Here is a 20415-nt window from a genome sequence, read left to right on the forward strand (position 1 = left end):
CCCATCGTCTGGGAAGTCAGGAGCGCCTCTGCCCGGCCACCCATCGTCTGGGAAGTGAGGAGCGCCTCTGCCCAGCCACCTATCGTCTGGGAAGAAGTGAGGAGCGTCTCTGCCTGGCCGCCCCGTCTGGGAAGTGAGGAGCGCCTCTGCCCGGCCGCCCCATGTCTGGGAAGAAGTGAGGAGCACCTCTGCCCGGCCGCTCCGTCTCGGAGGTCTACCACGGAGGCCAGAAGCAATGTGGGGGCTGGACGTGGTGGCTCACGCCTGTGGTCCCGGCACTCTGGGGGGCGAGGCGGGTTGATCACTTCGGGCTAGGAGTTCGAGACCAGTCTGGCCAACATGGCGAAACATGAAAAATACAACAGACAAACCAACCAACCAACTCAGTGACAACAAAACAGGTCTACCCTGGAGTCATACTCTAATTTTTTCTATTTTCCTCCCTTTCTGATCCTTTATCCCACTTTCTGTTTCTTCCTCTTCCTTCTCCCTCTTCTTTGTCAAATTGAGGATTGAGTTATTATCACTGATCCATATAAAGTCCCTCTCACATTTATTTTAACTCCCACCCCCCATTTCTATTCCCCGACTTCCCATGTGCAACCTTCCTAATATGTCTGATATGCATCTTTTTGTTTGTATGTATTTTTAGAAAATGTTTATTGTTTTTGTGTGCAAAAAAAAAAATATATATATATATATATAATAAGAAATATATATGTTGGTCTTCATCCCATTTCCTGGCAGCACCTAAGACCTTTGAAACCTCTGAAGTGATGTGTCTTTTTCTATCCTAATGAGATGACTGATGGTGGGGTTGGGGGCTTCTAAATAATCCCAAGATGAGAGGGCTGGTTTCCTGTGCAACCAACCATGTGATTAGAAAGTTGGTACTTTCAGTCTGGGTGGGATTTCAGCCCTGGCCTCCAGGGAAAGGAGGGAGACTGAAGATTGAGCACATTATCCTTGCCAACGACTTAATCAATCATGCCTACATAATGAAGTCTCCATAAAAACCTAAAAGGACCATTCCAACAGCTTCCAGGCTGGTGAACTCATGAAGGCATAAGGAGCCTGGCAGGTCCCTTCCCCTGTACCTTGCCCTATGCAACTCTTACATCTGGCTGTTTCTTAGTTTTATCCTTTTAGGATACGCAAGTTATAGGCCGGTCACGGTGGCTCACGCCTGTAATCCCAATAGTTTGGGAGGCCAAGGCGGGCGGATCACAGGAGGTCAGGAGTTCAAGACCAGCCTGGCCAACATGGTGAAACCCTGTTTCTTCTAAAAATACAAAAATTAGCCGGGCGTCATTACTCAAGCCTGTAATCCCAGCTACTCGGGTGACTGAGGCATGGGAATAGCTTGAACCCGGTAGGCGGAGGTTGGAATGAGCCGAGATCGCACCATTACACTCCAGCCTGGGCAACAAGAGTGAAACTCTGTTTCAAAAAAAAAAAAAAGGGAGCTGGGCGCAGTGGCTCACACCTGTAATCCCACCACTTTGGGAGGCCAAGGCGGGTGGATCACGAGGTCAGGAGATCGAGACCATCCTGGCCAACATGGTGAAACCCCGTCTCTACTAAAATACAAAAAATTATGTGGGCGTGGTGGTGCGCCTGTAGTCTCAGCTCCTCAAGAGGCTGAGGCAGGGGAATCGCTTGAACCTGGGAGGCAGAGGTTGAGGTGAGCCAAGATCGTACCATTGCACTCCAACCTGGGCAACAAGAGCAAAACTCCGTCTCAAAAAAAAAAAAAAAAAAAGATAAGCAAGTTATAGTAAGTCAAGTGCTTTCTTGAGTCCTGTGAGCTGCTGTAGCAAATGACCAAACCCAAGAAGGAGGTTGTGGGAACCTCCAATTCGCAGTGAGGTTGGACAGAACTGGGTAACTTGGGAGCCTACTGCACGTGATTAGCATCTAAGGGGGAACAGTTTAGTGAGACCTAACCATTAACCTGTGGGGGGGTCTACACTAACTCTAGTTAGTACCAGAACTGAACTGAATTGTAGGACATTCAACTAGTATCAGATATTGGTTAGTGTGGGAAACAATCCACACATCTGGTGTAGGCAGTGAAGTGCTGACTGACTGCGTGTTATGAGTGAGAGTAAAGAGAGGAAGAAAATTTGTGGCCGGGCACGGTGGCTCACGCCTGTAATCCCAGCACTTTGGGAGGCCGAGGCGGGTGGATCACGAGGTCAGGAGATTGAGACCATCCTGGCTAACACAGTGAAACCCCGTCTCTACTAAAAATACAAAAAATTAGCCAGGCAAGATGGCGGGCGCCTGTAGTCCCAGCTACTGGGGAGGCTGAGGCTGGAGAATGGCGTGAACCCTGGGGGGTAGAGCCTGCAGTGAGCCGAGATCGCGCCACTGCACTCCAGCGGGGGCGACAGCGAGACTCTGTCTCAAAAAAAAAAAAAAAAGAGAGGAAGAAAATTTTGTTTTTCTTATGCAGATTGTTTTTTCCTTTATACTGTTCTAATCAAATAAACTTTTTGGGGTTTTTTTTGGTTTTTTTTTGAGACAGGGTGTCCACTGTGTCACCCAAGCTGAAGTGCAGTGGTGTGATCTCAGCTCACTGCAACCTCCACCTCCTGGATTCAAGCGATTCTCCTGCTTCCGCCTCCCGAGTAGCTGGGATTACAGGCATGTGCCACCAAGCCCCGCTAATTTTTGTACTTTTTTTAGTAGAGACAAAGTTTTGCCATGTTGGCCAGGCTGGTCTCAAACTCCTAGCCTCAAGTGATCCACCCATCTCGGCAGCCCGAAGTGCTGGGATCACAGGTGTGAGCCACCTCTCCTGGCCGAAATGCTTCTTTTTGTCTAATCTAAATACCATTTGAATACTTGTCAAAAAATGAGGAAAGGACTTGAATAGACATTTCTCCAAAGATGTACAAATGGCCCATAAGCACATGAAAAGATGCTCAACATCATCAGTCATTAGGTAAAAGCAAATCAAAACCAATTAAAACCATAATGAGGTATTACTCACACCCAAAACAGAGTAACTATTATCAAAAAACTAGAATATTTTCCAGAGAAAATGTGGAGAAATTGGGACCTTTGTGCATTGTTGATGGGAATGTAAAATAATGCAGCTATTGTTAGTCGAACTAAGTTTGGCCTAAAGCTGCCTCCGTACATATTTTAAGATTGGCCTAAATGTTTCTCCATACTTAGCTGTAACCTAACGATGTATAAATACACCTACTCTTGTAACAAGTACCCAAGTCTCATCCAACCACAGGCACCCAACTGTTCAAACCAAGTTCAAATAAGGCAAACTCCTAGCTGTAACCAATTCAGCCATTTCTGGACCTCACTCCTGTTTTCTATCAATGTTACCTGACCATGAAGCAGCCCCAGAGTTGCTCTGAATCCATTCTGGTTCTGAGGGCTGGCCAATTCACAAATCATTCTTTGCTCAATTAAGCTCTGTTAAATTTAATTTGTGTTAAGTGTTTTAACAGTATGTATACACAATGGAATATTATTCAGCCATTTAAAAGTAAGGAAATTCTGGCATATGCTACAATATGGATAGATTCAAAAGAGCAAATACCATATGATTCCATTTATATGAGGTACCTAAAATAGTAAAAGTTCAGAGACAGAAAGTAGACTAATGGTTACCAAGAGCTTGGAAGAAGGAAAATAGGAAGTTATTGTTTAATGGGTTCAGAGGTTCTGTTTGAGAAGATGACAAAGTTCTGAAAATGGATAGTGGCAATGGCTGCATGACACGCTGAATGTACTTAATGACAATGAAGTACACATTAAAAAGTGGTCATGCCAGGCATGATAGCGCACATCTGTAATCCCCGCCCTTTGGGAGACCAAGATGGGAAGGATCACTTGAGGCCAGGAGTTTAATACCAGCTTGAAGGCCAGGTGCGGTGGCTCACTCCTGTAATCTCAGCACTTTGGGAGGCTGAGGCGGGCGGATCACGAGGTCAGGAGATCGAGACCATCCTGGCTAACACGGTGAAACCCTGTCTCTACTAAAAATACAAAAAATTAGCCGGGCATGGTGGCGGGCGCCTGTAGTCCCAGCTACTCGGGAGGCTGAGGCAGGAGAATGGCCTGAACCCGGGAGGCGGAGCTTGCAGTAAGCCGAGATCGCACCACTGCACTCCAGCCTGGGCAACAGAGCCAGACTCCGTCTCAAAAAAAAAAAAAGGTGGCTGGGCGCGGTGGCTCACGCCTGTAATCCCAGCACTTTGGGAGGCCTAGGCAGGTGGATCACAAGGTCAGGAGTTCAAGACCAGCCTGGCTAAGATGGTGAAACCCCGTCTCTACTAAAAATACAAAAAATTAGCTGGGTGTGGTGGTGTGCGCCTGTATTCCTAGCTACTCCAGAGGCTGAGGCAGAGAATTGCTTAAACCTGGAGGGGCGGAGGTTGCAGTGAGCCAAGATCGCACCACTGCACTCCAGCCTAGGCGACAGAGCGAGACTCCATCTAAGAAAAAAAAAAGAAAAGAAAAAGAAAAAAGACCAGCTTGGGCAACACAGCGAGACCCCATCCCTACAAAAATTTTTTAAAAATTGGTTTGGCATGGTGGTACACACCTGTAGTCCCAGCTACTCGAGAAGCTGAGGCAGGGGTATCACTTGAGTCCAGGAGTTTGAGGCTACAGTGAGCTATGATCACACCACTGTACTCCAGCATAAGTGACAGAGTGACATACCCTCCAAAAAAAAAAAGCAGTTAAAAAAGTAAATTTTATGTTATATATATTTTGACACTTTTTTTAAAGAAAAAATATATCTAGTCCAAATTATGTGGAATATGGCAACTGATTCATCATTTATCTGAGATTTAAAATTTTAAGAGACAAAAACTGCCAAGGATGGTGTAATTAGAGAGAATTTACTAAAAAGACTGTTTGCAAAGACACAAGCAGAGTTAACAAAAACCAACAAGAGATAGTAAAGCACTCTGAACATAAGAAACAGTGGGAAGATAGTGGGCCTTAGTGGGCCAAGGAAGGTAGTACTGGAATTACCAGAACTCAGTCAACTGTAGCTACAGCTTTGGGAAACAGCTGACAGAAGCTGTGTGGCCTTCAGCAGAGGAATACAATTATTACCAACCGACAAGGAGGGAGCCAGGGAAATACACACCCAGGCATCACTGTCCTCCCACCTTCTGTCTTTGCCAAACCCTATTGGATAACAAAAGGAAAAGAGTTTATGGATGTAGTTTACAAAAGGCAACCTCTTGGAGCATAAAGCTGAGTGGAGAAGGTTAGAGGGTGAATACAGAGGGGCAAGTGGAGACTATGTAATACAACATGATACATTACTTTACCTTGTATTTCTACTTTACTAGCCAAAGGAAAAACTGTAATAAATATATTTATCAGTACAAAGAAAAACTTCCTGCTGCCACAAAAAAGTAGGCAAGTAACTGGATTAAAATACTAAGATTTTTGTTGTTTAAAAAAAAACAAGGCCGGGCGCGGTGGCTCACGCCTGTAATCCCAGCACTTTGGGAGGCCGAGGTGGGAGGATCACGAGGTCAGGAGATCGAGACCATCCTGGCTAACACGGTGAAACCCCGTCTCTACTAAAAATACAAAAAATTAGCCGGGCATGGTGGCGGGCGCCTGTAGTCCCAGCTACTCGAGAGACTGAGGCAGGAGAATGGTGGGAACCCAGGAGGCAGAGCTTGCAGTGAGCCGAGATCGTGCCACTGCACTCCAGCCTGGGCGACAGAGCGAGACTCCCTCTCAAAAAAAAAAAAAAAAAAAAAAAAAGGCCAGGCGCAGTTGCTCACATCTGTAATCCCAGTACTTTGGGAGGCCGAGGCGGGCGGATCACCTGAGGTCAGGAGTTGGAGACCAGCCTGGCCAACATGGCGAAATCCTGTCTCTACTAAAAATAAAAAAATTAGCTGGGTGTGGTGGTGCGTGCCTGTAATCCCAGCTACTCGGGAGGCTGAGGCAGGAGAATTGCTTGAACCCAGGTAGCAAAGACTGCAGTGACTCTATCTCAAAAAAAAAGAAAAAGAAAACCCTAAAAAGAAAGTCCTGCGTTAAGAATTAAGATAAAAGTGAAAAGAAAGAAAGAAAAAAACCCAGTTTTGATGACAGGTACATGGTCTGCCCCAATACTCTCAAATACTGAGAATAAAAGACTAAAAGAGTAATATACTAGAATATTAGAGCTGAAAGAGACCTTAACATTTTTCAAAATTTCAGTATGAGAGGGAACAGGCCAGGGAGGTGATAAGCAGCTCCATCACTGTCACAAAGCTATCTGGGCACTGCGGTGTGTCCCTATAGTCTCGGCTGCTTGGGAAAATGAGGCAGATGGATCGCTTGAGGCCAGGAGTTTGAAGCTACAGTGCTACACAGTGACTGTGAATAGCCACTGCACTCCTGCCTGAGCAACACAGTGAGACCTTATCTCTTAAAAACTAACCAACCAAAAAAAAAAAAAAAAATCACAAAGCTAGATAATAGCAACACTGGAAACTGAAACCAGATTTGGTAACTCCTTTCCTAATTGTCTTCCTATCAAACTACACTACAGAAAGAAATCTGTGTATGTGCTTAATATTGGGAAAATCAACTAGTAAACAGGCTTAAAGAAATAAATAAAATCCCAGACTCATTAGGCTAAAATGTTTAATTTCTTATAGTAGAACTCCAGATTTCCCACAGTAGCACTAGAGTCTGCCATCTATTTTCTTAACCAAAAAAAAATGACACTTCATGAACCTTAACACAGTACACAAAGTATTTCAGGAGCTGACCAGACTTTAATCTGAGCCTAAAGACAACATGCAGTCGAAAAGGAAATTATTAATGAGTTAGAAGCCATTTTCCTATAGAGCATGAAATTAAAACCTCTAGGCTAAAAGAGTAATGGGAGTCATGCCAAGGCTTTGACAGTCAAATTGCTCCTTCAAAAGGTTGGAATATAGCCAGGCTTAGTGGCTCATGCCTATAATCCCAGAGCTTTGGGTGGCTGAGGCAGGAGGATCACTTGAGGCCAGAAGTTCCTAACCACCCTGGGCAAGATAGCAAGACCCTGTCTCACAAAAAACAATTTTAAAAAATTAGCCAGGCAAGGTGGCACATGCATGTAGTCGTAGCTGTTCAGGAGGCTGAGGCAGGAGGACCCTTTGAGCCTAGGAGTTTGAAGCTGCAGTGAACTATGATTGCACCATTGTACTCTAGCCTGCGTGACAGAGTGAGACCCTGTCTCAAAAAAAAAAAGTTGGGATATATATATGAAGAATGCATACTCCACTGGTGAAGACAACACACAATTCACTTCCTAAAATGCATACAAATGACATACAAAGAATAAAAAAGAGAGAGAGAAAAGATGCAGTATCTATAATACAAAATCCATAATATAAAGAAAAACTAGAAATATTAAAGATTAAAAGTAATTATTTATAAAAATAAAAAGCAAGTTGTTTAAATGGCCTCTCTTTCAGAAAAAAAATTAACATCAAACCTTTATAGCTTATTTTAAAACTTTCAAACATGCAGGAAATTTCAGACTACTATTAACACCCTATGTGCATTACTTAAATTCAACAATTAACATTTTGATATACTTGCTTCATCTATTTATCTATATAGCTAGTCATCAAACTATTTTTTATGTTGAATCATTTCAAAGTAAATTACAGACATCATTAGGAGAAACACTTTATCCCTAATTTTTTGTTTTTAGAGACAGGGTTTTGCTCTGTCACCCAGGCTGTAGTGCAGTGGCATGATCATAGCACTCTGCAGCCTCAAACGCCTAGGTTTAAGTAGTCCTCCTGTGTCAGCCTCCCGAGTGGCTAGGAACTACAGGGATGTGCCACCATGCCTGGCTAATTTTTTTTTATTTTTTGTAGAGCCATGGTCCCACTATGTTGTCCAGGCTGGTCTCCAACTCCTGGCCTCAAGCAATCCTCCCACCTCAGCTTCCTAAAGCTCTGGGATTATGAGCATGAGCCACCACACCTGGCTATACCCCTACATATTTTAATATTCTCCTACACAACTATAATATTTTCTCCTACATAACTACATTATCAAATTTATTCAAATAATAATTACCTAATATCTTCTAATACTATAACACATATAAACTTCCCCAAAATTTACAGCTGATTTTTCAAACCAGGATCCATACAAATATGACACATTATCTTTGGTTTTCTCTAGACAGTCTCTCTTAATGTAGAAGAGTTCCTCATACATAACCTTTTTCTCCCCTTACAACTCTAGTTTTTGTTGTGTTAAAATATACATAATAGGCTGGGTGCAGTGGCTCACACCTGTAATCCCAGCACTTTGGGAGGCTGAGGTGGGGGGGGATCACCTGAGGTCATGAGTTCAAGACCAGCCTGGCCAACGTGGCGAAACCCTGTCTCAACTAAAAATACAAAAAAATTAGCTGGGCGTGGTGGTGGGCGCCTGTCCCAGCTATTTAGGAGGCTGAGGCAGGTGAATTGCTTGAACCAGGAGGCAGAGGTTGCAGTGAGCCGAGATTACGCCATTGCACTCCAGCCTGGGCAACAAGAACAAAACTCTGTCCCCCCCCAAAAAAAAAAAAAAACAAAACAAAAAAATGCATAATATAAAATGTACCCATACTCATTCAAATGGCTATTATTTAAATTTAAAAAAAAAAAGCAAGTGTTGACAAGGATGTGTAGAAACTGAAACCCTTGAACACTGCTGATAGGAATATAAAATAGTGCAGGCACTATAGAAAAAGTATGGCAGCTCCTCAAAAAATTAAACATAGAATTACCATATGATCCAGCAATTCCACTTCTAGGTATATTTCCAAAGGAATTTAAAGGAGGGACCTGAATAGATATTTGTACAGCCATGCTCAAAGCAGCATTGTGCACAATAGCCAAATGGTGGAAGCAACCCAAGTGTCCACTGATGGATGAATAGATAAAATGTGACACATACATACAAGGAATATTATTCAGCCTTTCTTTTTTCTTAATCATGGCAAAATTTCATCATGCCATTTCACCTTCAAAAGTAAGGAAATTCTAGCATATGCTACGACATGGATGAACCTGAAGAATACTAGGCTAAGGGAAACAAGCCAATCCAAAAAAGACAAATACTTTGTGATTTCACTTACATGAGGCACCTAGCATAGTCAAATCATAGAGAAAGAAAGTAGAATGATGGATGCCAGAGGTTTCAGGGAGAGGGAAATGAGGAATGAGCATTTAATGAGTATGGGGTTTCAGTTTGGGAAGTAGTTTTGGAAATGAATGCTAGTGATTGTTGCGTAACAATGTGAATGTACTTAACGCCACTGTACACTTAGAAATTATTAAAATGGTAAATATTTAAGCTGTGCTAAAATACACATAACAGAAAATTGACCATTTTGACCACTTTTAAGCATACAATTCAGTGGCATATACACTCACCATGTTGTACAATCACAGCACAACCCTAATTTCTGAAAAGGGCAAATATATTGCAGCATTTTTCACACTGTGGATTTGTCTGATTGCTTCCTTGTGGTGTGGTTTTGTTTTTTTGTTTGTTTGTTTGTTTGTTTGAGATGGAGTCTCACTCTGTCGCCCAGGCTAGAGTGCAGTGGCATGATCTTGGCTCACTGCAACCTCTGCCTCCTGGGCTCAAGTGATACTTGTGCCTCAGCCTCCCCAGAAATTGGAATTACAGGCATGTGCCACCATGCCCAGCTAATTTTTGTATTTTTAGTAGAGACAGGGTTTCACCACTTTGGCCAGGCTAGTCTTGAACTCCTGACCTCAAGCAATCTTCCCGCCTTGGCCTCCCAAAGTGCTGGGATTACAGGTGTGAGCAACAGCACCACGGCACACTGTGCTGTGGTATTAAATCTTTCTCTATTCCTTTTTTTCCCTGTAAACTGGAAGTTACATCTAAAGGTTAGATCACAGTCAAATTAAGTATTTTTGGCAAGAATTCTGCATAGATTATTTTCTATATTTCATGAGTCTGGGCTTAGGCTTTTTTCTCTGATGTCTAACCTGCCATTAATCCCATTAAATGTATTTTTCATCTCAGACATTATAGTTTCCATCTCTGAAAGTTCAATTTGAGTCTTTTTATACCTTCCATGTCTCTATTTAACATGTTCAGTCTTAGCCAGGCACGGTGGCTCACGCCTGTAATCCCAGCACTTTGGGAGGCTGAGGAGGGCGGATCACAAGCTCAGGAGATTGAGACCATCCTGGCTAACATGGTGAAATCCTGTCTCTACTAAAAATACAAAAAATTACCCGGGTGTGCAGCGTGCACCTGTAGTCCCAGCTACTTGGAAGGCTGAGACAGGAGAATGGCATGAACCCAGGAGGCGGAGCTTGCAGTGAGCCGAAACTGTGCCACTGCACTCCAGCCTGGGCGACAGAGCGAGACTCCATCTCAAAAAAAAAAAAACAATGTTCAATCTTTCTTCTAGTTTCTTGAGCATATGGAATATGCTTATAAAACCTGTTTTAAATCCCTCTTTACTAATTCTATCATCTGTGTCACTTCTGTTTTGGTTTCTAATTTTTTTCTCATCAGTATGAGTCACATTTTCCTACTTCTTTGCATGCCTAGTAATTTCTGATTGGATGCCAGACATTGTGAATTTCACCTTGTGTGCTTTCTTGTATTCCTATAACTATTTTTGAGCTTTCTTCTGGGCCATGATTAAATTAGTAGGGAACAGTTTTGGCCCTTTCAGGTCTTGCTTTTAATCTTTGTCAGCCTGGGCTGGAGATGCATTTAGTTCAAGGCTAATTTACCCACTGTTAGGGCAAAACCCTTAAGAGACTCTACACAGAAACCCCATCTCTACTAAAAATACAAAATTAGCCAGGCGTGGTGATGCGTGCCTGTAATCCCAGCTACTTGGGAGGCTGAGGCAGGAGAATCACTTGAACCTGGGAGGCAGAGGTTGCGGTGAGCCGAGGTCACACCATTGCACTCCAGCCCGGGCAACAAGAGCGAAATTCCGTCTCAAAAAAAAAAGACTACATAATGTAATGACCTGTAAGGATGGTTTCCACTCTGGTTGCTGAAAAAAAAAAAAACCACTATTCCTAATTCGGCAAGCATTGTTTTATCTGATCTTTTCAAGTGACTATCTTCCTAGCCTCAGAAAGTTTCCTTACATATATCCACTGATTGGTTCTCAGCAGAATACTTGAGAGGGATCCTCTGCAGTTCTCTGAAGTTCTCCCTCTCTGCAGCTATCTCCAGTTTTCTGCCCTGCAAACTCCAGATACTTTGGCCTCCCCAGACTCCCTCAATTAAGGGAAACTATTGTGCTCTGCCTGGGTTCCCTGTCCCTGTTCTGCAGCTGGAAAACTGTCTAGGCAGCAAGCCAGAGCAATCATATACCTCATCTCATTTCTATCTTTCAGGGATTACTCTCCTTTGCTGCACAATGTTCAAAATCTAGACAACCACTGTTTTACACATTTTTGTCTGCTTTTTTAGCTGTTTCAGGCAGGAAGGTAAACCTAGTCCCTGTTACTACTTCTTCACCAGAAATGGAAGACCAATTTTTTTTGTCCCTTTTATTCATCTCTTTCTCTGAATTATTTTAAGGCAACTCAAATATTATATCATTTCACTGCTATATATTTTTGTATGTCTCTCCAAAAATATGGACTTCTTTCCCACATAATCGTGTCAGTTATACTCAACAAATTTAACCATTCCTTAGTATGATCTAACACCAGTCCATACTCCAATTTCCTCAATTTAAAAAAAATTGAACAACTGATAGTTTAAATTCTTTTTAATCCTAGCATTCAATAAACACTACTCTGTGAGGGGTACTATGCTAAGTACCTGATATCCATTACCTTATTTAATCCTCAGTAATCCTTTGGGGTAAATATTATTACTCCCATTTCACTGATAAGAACACCAAAGCTTGCTGGGCATGGGGGCTGACACCTGTAATGTAGAAAACCTGTCTCTACTAAAAATACAATCCCAGAACTTTGGGAGGCCGAGGCGGCAGGGTCACTTAAGGCCAGGAGTTTGAAACCAGCCTGTGCAACATATCAAGACTGTGTCTCTACAAAAAAGTTAAAAATTAGCCAAGTGTGGTGGCACACACCTATAGTCCTAGCTACTCAGGAGGTTGACATGGAAGGATTGCTTGAGCCCAGGAGTTTGAAGGTACAGTAAGCTGTGGTCACACTACTGCACTCCAGCCTGGGTGACAGCACGAGACCCCAACTCAAAACAACAACAAAAAACCAGCAAAGCTCGAATCTGTTAAAAAGTTTGCCTAGGCTGGCCGCAGTGGCTCAAGCCTGTAATCCTTGCACTTTGGGAGGCCAAGGTGGGCAGATCACTTGAGGTCAGGAGTTAGAGACCAGCCTGGCCAACATGGTAAAACTCCATCTCTACCAAAAATACAAAAATTAGCCAGGAGTGGTGGCGCATGCCTGTAATCCCAGCTACTAGGGAGGCTGAGGCAGGAGAATCGCTTGAGCCTGGGAGGTGGAGGCTGCAGTGAGTCGAGATCACACCGCTGCACTCCAGCCTGGTCAACAGAGCCAGACTCCGTCTCAAAAAAAAAAAAAAAAAAAACACAACTACCAGTTTGCCTAAGGTTATAGCATGGCAGGGGCAGGTTTCTCTGATCACAAACACATTGTTTTCTAAAAATAATTGTGTATCTTTACTATTTTTTTGAAATGAGGTCTCACTATGTGGCCCAGGCTGGTCTTGAATTCCTGGGGTCAAGCAATTCTCCCACCTCAGCCTCCAGAATAGCTGACACTACAGGTGTGTGCTACTGCCCCTGGCTCCCAATGGCATTGCACTTAACCATTATGCTTCAATACCATCTCACGACTTATTAGCATAAAATATCAGATAATATCAATGCTTAAATTGAAAATCAAATTCTAAGATTGCTTAATTTAAATGCTATTACAGGTCAAAGACCTGAAAAAAATAATAATGCTATTTTATTTGAAATATATTACAATAAAATCTGCCTAAAATTTTAAGAAATATAACTTTCAAATCTAAAAGTGAATTTTAATTGAAAAAGCACAAGAAACTTGGTCGAAATGAAATTAACTACCATCTCAAACTAGAGAATGCAGATTCGTTTAATTATAATGTTCCATCACAGCTCTTGTCAAGTAGAACATGTTGCGATGACAGAAATATTTTGTATCTGTGCTGTTCAATACAATAGCCACTACCCATATGTGAGTACTGGGCATCTGAAATATGTCTGGTAAAACTAAGAGAAACTGAATTTTTTATTTTATTTTTAATGAGCTTAAATTTAAATTGTAATTATGGGTTCATTTGTCTGTTTTCCCCCACTAGGCTGTAAGGTCCTTGAAGAATAGAACATATTTTCATCTCTCCTTTCAGTGTCTCGATACATATTAGAAACCTGTTTGTTGATATGTGGTAGAATATGTGGATGGAATTTTCTAGATGTGTCCAGATAAATTCTCTAAATATATCAGACTGATAAAGGTTACAAAGTACAGACTTACTTTGTTGGATTATATCCTTTTTCTATTCTGACTTTTAAAACGAATGAAATATTAGCCAGGCCCAGTGGCTCACACCTGTAATCCTAGCACTTTGGGAGGCTCAGGCAGGCAGATCACAAGGTCAGGAGATCGAGACCATCTTGGCTAACACGGTGAAACCCTGTCTCTACTAAAAATACAAAAAAATTAGCCGGGCGTGGTGGCAGGCACCTGTAGTCCCAGCTACTCAGGAGGCTGAGGCAGGAGAATGGTGTGAACCCAGGAGGCGAGGTTTGCAGTGAGCCAAGAATGTGCCACTGCACTCCAGCCTGGGCAACAGGGCAAGACTCTGTCTCAAATAAATAAATAAATAAATAAAGCAGATGAAATATCTTACTTACTCATTTATTCACCAAACATGCTCTGAGCTTATATATTTGACAAAGACTCTGTTATGTACTCAGGATATGATGATGAATAAGACCCAGTTTCTGGCATCAAGAATCACTCAATCTAACAGACAATACATACAATTGCTCCACAAAATAAGAAGACTACTTTAAACAGATAAATTATGAGAACCAACAAGGAAAATAACCACCTGAGGGTAGAGGGAGGTTCTACATACTGAACAATAATTCATTAATCTAGCTTAACGATGAACAGCAGCTCACCAGTTGGGAGATGGCAGAATGGTGGAGAGGCATTCCAAGAACAACAAATAGCCTATGTAAAGGCATAAAGACACAAAAAGACATGGCGAACACGGGGAACAAAAAGTGTCTCATTCTGACTAGAACATGGGAAAATGAGTAAAAAGGGGAGAAGGATACATTAGAGCTAGATTCTAATACCCTTTTGTGCTGTATTACAGTGCTGACTCAATCTTCTTAGGATGGTAGGCAAAGTACTCATGTTTACTTTTTTTTAAAAAAAGGAAAAAAAAAAGCTTGCTAATTCCCATACTCATAGAACAAATTTTAAAAAGCAAATTCTAAATTATAAATTTTGCTTATAACAGACACCAAATCCAAATTAACTGTCCAAGCAAGGTTATTAGAATAGGCACTTTAAGTTTTTGTTGTTTTTGAGATGGAGTCTCACTCTGTTGCCCAGGCTGGTGGACAGTGGTGCCATCTCGGCTCACTGCAACCTCCGCCTCCCGGGTTCAGGCAATTCTCATGCCTCAGCCTCCCAAGCAGCTGGGATTACAGGAGTGTGCCACCATGCCTGCCTAATTTTTTGTATTTTTAGTAGAGACAGGGTTTCACCATGTTGCCCAGACTGGTTTCGAACTCCTGACCTCAAGTGATTCTCCCGCCTCAGCTTCCCAAAGTACTGGGATTACAGGCATGAGCCACTGCACCTGGCCAAGCACTTCAAGTTTTAAATAAGCAACATTAAATCACTTTGAAGAGAAATGCAAGGATTATTTGTATCCTTAACTGTTGAGGATATCTTTTTCAAATATTACACTAAAGTTTTACTTTTCTCATAGTAAAACCCATCTTGAACTTAATATTAGTCTAGGAAACATTTATGATCTGCAAAAAATTGATCACCCTGTTAGTTTGGGGAAAAATAGATGAGTCTACTTCTAGCCATTTCTTGCCTCATAAACAGAACTAAAACACCTCTCCCACGATGTGGCAATATTTAACTTTTCAACGACAGGTTATTATATTTAATGTCAATCACTTCTCACAGTTGTCCAATTCCACAGCTACCTTTTTTTGTTTTTTCAACTAACATTCTGTTACCTGTTTTACCCACAGGTATCTTATCTACAGGTATCCACTCTGTCGTGCTCTTAAAGCATGACTGGCCAGGCATGGTGGCTCATGCCTATAATCCCTATATTTTGGGAGGCCAAGGCAGGCGGAATGCTTGAACCCAGGAGATTGAGACCAGCCTGAGCAACATAGTGAGACCCTGTTTCTAGAGAAAAAAAAATTGTTTTAATGATAAACCATCAGAATAAGGCATAAAGATACAAAACTAGTGTTAACTATAATTTTAAAGTTAACACCCAGTAACAGCAATTAGTTATAATTATGGTAATTTATTTTACATAACACATCCAAAATAAAGTGGTTTTGGATGGGCGCAGTGGCTCACGCCTGTAATCCCAGTACTTTGGCTGGCAGATCACCCGAGGTCAGGAGTTCAAGACCAGCCTGGCCAACATGGTAAAACCCCATCTCTACTTAAAATACAAAAAAAAAATAGCCAGCCGTGGTGGTAGGTGCCTGTAATCCCAGCTACTCGGGAGGCTGAGGCAGGAGAATTGCTTGAACCCAAGAGGCGGAGGTTGCAGTGAGCCAAGAACGCGCCATTGCACTCCAGCCTGGACAACAAGTGTAAAACTCCGTCTCAAAAAATAATAATAAAAAAATAAGGTGGTTTCTATACTAACAGATTTTTAAACATAAAATAATGAAAAGAACCAAGCATTTAATCATATCTGCAACATGTATTTAAATATTTAAAACATTTTTATTTACTATTTATTAACTGCAGTTACTAATCAAGTTCACCCACAGTAATAAAAATATCAAGAATTTATTTTAACAAGCTGGCCAATACATAATATATTTAAAGTTATAAAACCTGAATATTCCAGAGCAGAGGTACTAAACATGTAATAACAGTACAGATACACACACTGGAAGAGTTTAAATTTTTTCAAGTTCTTTAAGTTATTATAATAATAGGCATTAAAAACAGAAAAAATCAACACATAAACTGTAAATACAATTTTTTATATTACAAAAGGAAACCAAGTTCTCTTATTTATTTATTTATTTATTTTTTGAGCCAGAGTCTTGCTCTGTCACCCAGGCTGGAGTGCAGTGGCATGATCTCGGCTCACTGCAAGCTCCGCCTCCGGGGTTCATGCCATTCTCCTGCCTCAGCCTCCCCGGAGTAGCTAGGACTGCAGGTGCCCGCCACCACGCCCGGCTTTTTTTTTTTTTTTTCAGTAGAGACGGGGTTTCACCATGTTAGCCAGGATGGTCTCCATCTCCCGACCTCATGATCTGCCAGCCTCAGCCTCCCAAAGTGCTGGGATTATAGGCGTGAGCCACCGCGCCTGGCCCCAAGTTCTCTTAATTGAAAAAAAAAACCATGAAAATTATTTTAGTGAACATCTGTTGTTTCTGCCTGTCCAGCAACCAATCTCTCTTCTCCAGAAAGTATCACCTCAATTTTTCTTTAGGAACTGTCACCCACCTTAATTCAAATGGCTTCAAACTATATCCCTCTCCTCCCCACTCCAGGCTGGGGACAAATTCCAAGCCTAGCCACACAAAGCATTCCATCACTCTGGCCACAGGGACTGCCTCTAGGATGGGCAAAGACCCAAGTTAGGTCAATGAAACTACCATACAGTGGTGCACTAGAACTATCGAGAAAGGGAAGTTCTCTTTCTTCTTGGGTTTCTGAGGTTGAAGGAAGTAAGCCTAGTGCTGGTATTGCAATCTTTCCCAGGGAATCTGACTCCAGAGCCTTAATTACTTTTCCACACTGAATCCCAAATATGCAAAGGGAACTAGTGGTTACCTGGTAGTAAGAGAAAAGATAAATTAGGACTTTGACTTTCAATATTGTATTTTCCATAATGTAAACACCTCTAATCCCAGCACTTTGGGAGGCTGAGGCGGGCAGATCACTTGAGGTCAGGGGTTCGAGACCAGCCTGGCCAACATAGTAAAACCCCATCTCTACTAACAATACAAAAATTAGCCGGGCGTGGTGGCACACTCCTGTAATCCCAGCTACTTGCGAGGATGAGGCAGGAGAATCGCTTGAACCCTGGAGGCAGAGGTTGCAGTGAGCCAAAATCGCGCCATTGCACTGTAGCCTGGGCAACCAGAGTGAAACTCTGTCAAAAAGACAAGAAAGGCAGAGCAAGACTCCATCTCAAAAAAAAGACAAGAAAATAAAAGGGAAGGGGAGGGGAGGGAGAAAGAGGGAGAAGAAAGAAAGAAAAGAAAAAAAGAAAATATGAGTGGAAAAAACGGTTGAGTAAACCTTTTTAAAAAAACTGGTTCTAGTGGCTAGGCATGGTGGCTTGTACCTGTAATCCCAGCACTTTGGGAGGCCAAGACAGGAGGATCGCTTGAGTCTGGGAGTTCAAGACTAGCCTGGGCAGGCCAGGTGTGGTGGCTCAGGCCTGTAATCCCAGCACTTTGGGAGGCTGAGGCAGGTGGATCACCTGAGGTCAGGAGTTCGAGACTAGCCTGGCCATCATGTAAAACCCCATCTCTACTAAAAATACAAAAATTAGCCGGATGTGTTGCCGCGCCTGTAGTCCCAGCTACTCGGGAGGGTGAGGCAGGAGAATTGCTTGAACCCAGGAGGCGGAGGTTGCAGTGAGCCGAGATCACACCACTGCACTCCAGCCTGGGCAACAGAGTGAGACTCCGTCCCCACCCCCCAACAAAAGCACCGGCCTTGCCAAAATGGCTGAACCCCATCTCCATTTAATTAATTAATTAAAAACTGGTTCTCATTTTAAAAGGGATACATTAAACAACTGTATATGGAAAAAATGGTTAATGTTCAGCAAGTGCTGCAGCCATTGTAAAAATGGCTCAAGAGATAAAGCTAACTTTAAAGACTGAAAGTGGCAAAATTGGGTTCAAAAAAGCTTTATCAATTATATTAGTCCCATAACTCCGAATAGCGTAAGATCTGAAGGAGTTGGTCAGTTAAATATTTCAGTTATAATTATTTTGCATAATATTGCATTATGGAGAAATTTCATATCGTTTTATTCTTTTGTTGTTGTTTTAAGAGACAGGGTATCGCTCTGTCGCCCAAGCTGGAGTGCAATGGTACGATCACCGCTCACTGCAGCCTCAACCTCAAGGGCTCAAGCCATTCTTCTGTCTCAGCCTCCCAAGTAGCCAGGACTACAGGCATGCACCCAGATAATTTTTGTGTTTTGTAGAGATGGTCTTGCCATGTTGCCCAGGCTGGTCTCAAACTCCTGGATTCAAGGGATCCACCTGGCCTCCCAAAGTGCTGGGATTATGGGCCTGGGACCCCACACCCAGCCTGTTTTATTCTTAAATACAGGAAAGTTAGTCTCAAGATGCACTTCTTAGGAATGTAAACAATCTACTGAATATAGTAAATATAAAGGAAGACAGCAATAAACACTTTTGTTCTCTTGCATTTATTAGCCTTTATTAGTTTCTATCATTCTTTCCCTTTCTCCCCAGGCACACAAGCCACTCCAGAATATTCACTTTTTGTTAATATTATGTTTTATGACTCTCAGTAAGGACACTCAGAAGATGTCAGAGACACTTGCTTGATATATTAGGTAGCCAGAGTGATGTTCTTAAGTGGAAGAGACAATCAGGGACAAACCAACGGTGGGGACAAAGAGTAGCTTGAGGCAAAAGCCACCTTCTTACAGACAAGTGGCAATGGGTTCTAAAGTTTTTAGGATAAGGCAATATTCAAAAAGGTCATTACCTGGTCCACACCAGAAACACAGTAGGTGGGTCATTCTGGCCAACACCTTTGTCTCAAGATGCTGACGTTTATTATTTGTCATATGGTCCAATGAAACCTAAACTCTCCTACAGCTATCAACACCGAACTTGTTTCACCTAATGAAACGCAAACTCCTTTCTTATACTGCTCGATCACTTCCCTACGTGCCCCAAAGTGATGTTCTAATATAAACAAAGGCGTATCAAAGAAGCCACCCAAACAAGTGCGATAGAAACATTTATTGATAAATAGGAAGAAAATGGGCGTTTCTAAGGTACCACAGGGAGAACAAAATATTTTACTGTTTGTTTTAAACTGTTCTCCCAACATTCACATAGAGTCAATAACATCTAGCTCTTTCTCAAAACAGCCTATGGCCGGCCAGAATGGGACGGTGAAAAGAAAACAGGGAGAACGTAATGAAAACGGAAAGGCGCTGGGAAAGATAAAAACTGAACAGTCCGAGTAGCCCGCACTTTGTATTGCTCCTTTGAGTCCTCACTGATTTTCCAGTTATTTCGATTCAGTGGTTAATATTTCCCCGTATTAGAAATCCATCTGTGAACTCCCGCACCCACTTCCAACCACATCACAAATTCCAGGAGAGCCAGTCAAGGCTACCAGAGTGTCCCAGTCGCCTGTGAGGAGGGGGGCGTCGGCGCCAAGTTGGGAACCCGGCACTGGGAGAAGTTCTCCCTGGACGGGAGAAGGGATGGGTTGGGGTGAAGGAAAGTGGAGGACGGGAGGCAAGCAAGACTACGGACTCCTCTCATCACCAAAAGCTGAGCGCATCAGGGAGAGACAGGTATCCCGCCAGACGCGAGAAGTAGCCGGATGCCCGGGGCGGACAAACGGCCAGCCTCGGAGCCCAGTTCCCTAAGGCTGTCTCGCCAACCCCCTTCCCCTTCGCCTTCCCTAAATTGCTGTCTCCTCATACCCTCCAGAGTCCGAGACTCACGCGTCCAAACACGAGCTCCAGCAGCTTCTCGGTCAAAGCCGCCCACCTCTGACAGCCATAGAGATGAAACAGCGGAGACAAACCTCCACCCCCTCCGCCCACTCTCACGTGACTCTCCTAGCCGCTGGGCCTGTCGGGATCGTGGCGACAGGCGTGTGGGAGGGGCACAGAGGAAAAGGAATGGGGAGGGGCGAGGAAATCAACGCGCCACGCCCCAGCCTCGGGCCCCGCCCTAGCCCCGTCACTCACCCTTACTCCCCTCAGCGTTTAGGCGGGAAAGCTGGAGCGCTCCCAGAAGCTCTCGGGCATTTCTTCTGTTTTTTTTCCCCTCCACAAGGGTCATAGGAATCTGTTGAGAAATTTATTGTGGCTTGTAACACCTTGTCGGTACCCGTTTTCGTGTTGGCTAAGCAAAAAGGAGTTCGTGAAAAGAAAACTGGACTACAGTGCGTTGGA

General features: G+C 42.9%; 1 protein-coding gene across 3 annotated transcripts in view; it reads right to left on the bottom strand.

The window, feature by feature from the left end:
- LOC116463681 (calcium uptake protein 1, mitochondrial) overlaps positions 1–20048 on the bottom strand; it is a 263393-nt gene extending 243345 nt beyond the window's left edge. For 2 of the 3 annotated variants that reach the window (XM_032146892.2, XM_058434803.1), the window contains exon 1: positions 19960–20048. The gene's annotated coding sequence lies outside the window, so the exon portion shown is untranslated. Of the gene's footprint in view, positions 1–19938 lie in introns of all 3 variants that reach the window. The other variant, XM_058434804.1, reaches the window with a different exon arrangement.
- Between the last annotated feature and the right edge of the window lie 367 nt (positions 20049–20415).

This window comes from Hylobates moloch, unplaced genomic scaffold (assembly GCF_009828535.3).
Source record: "Hylobates moloch isolate HMO894 unplaced genomic scaffold, HMol_V3 SCAFFOLD_52, whole genome shotgun sequence".
Classification (NCBI taxonomy): Eukaryota; Metazoa; Chordata; class Mammalia; order Primates; family Hylobatidae; genus Hylobates; species Hylobates moloch.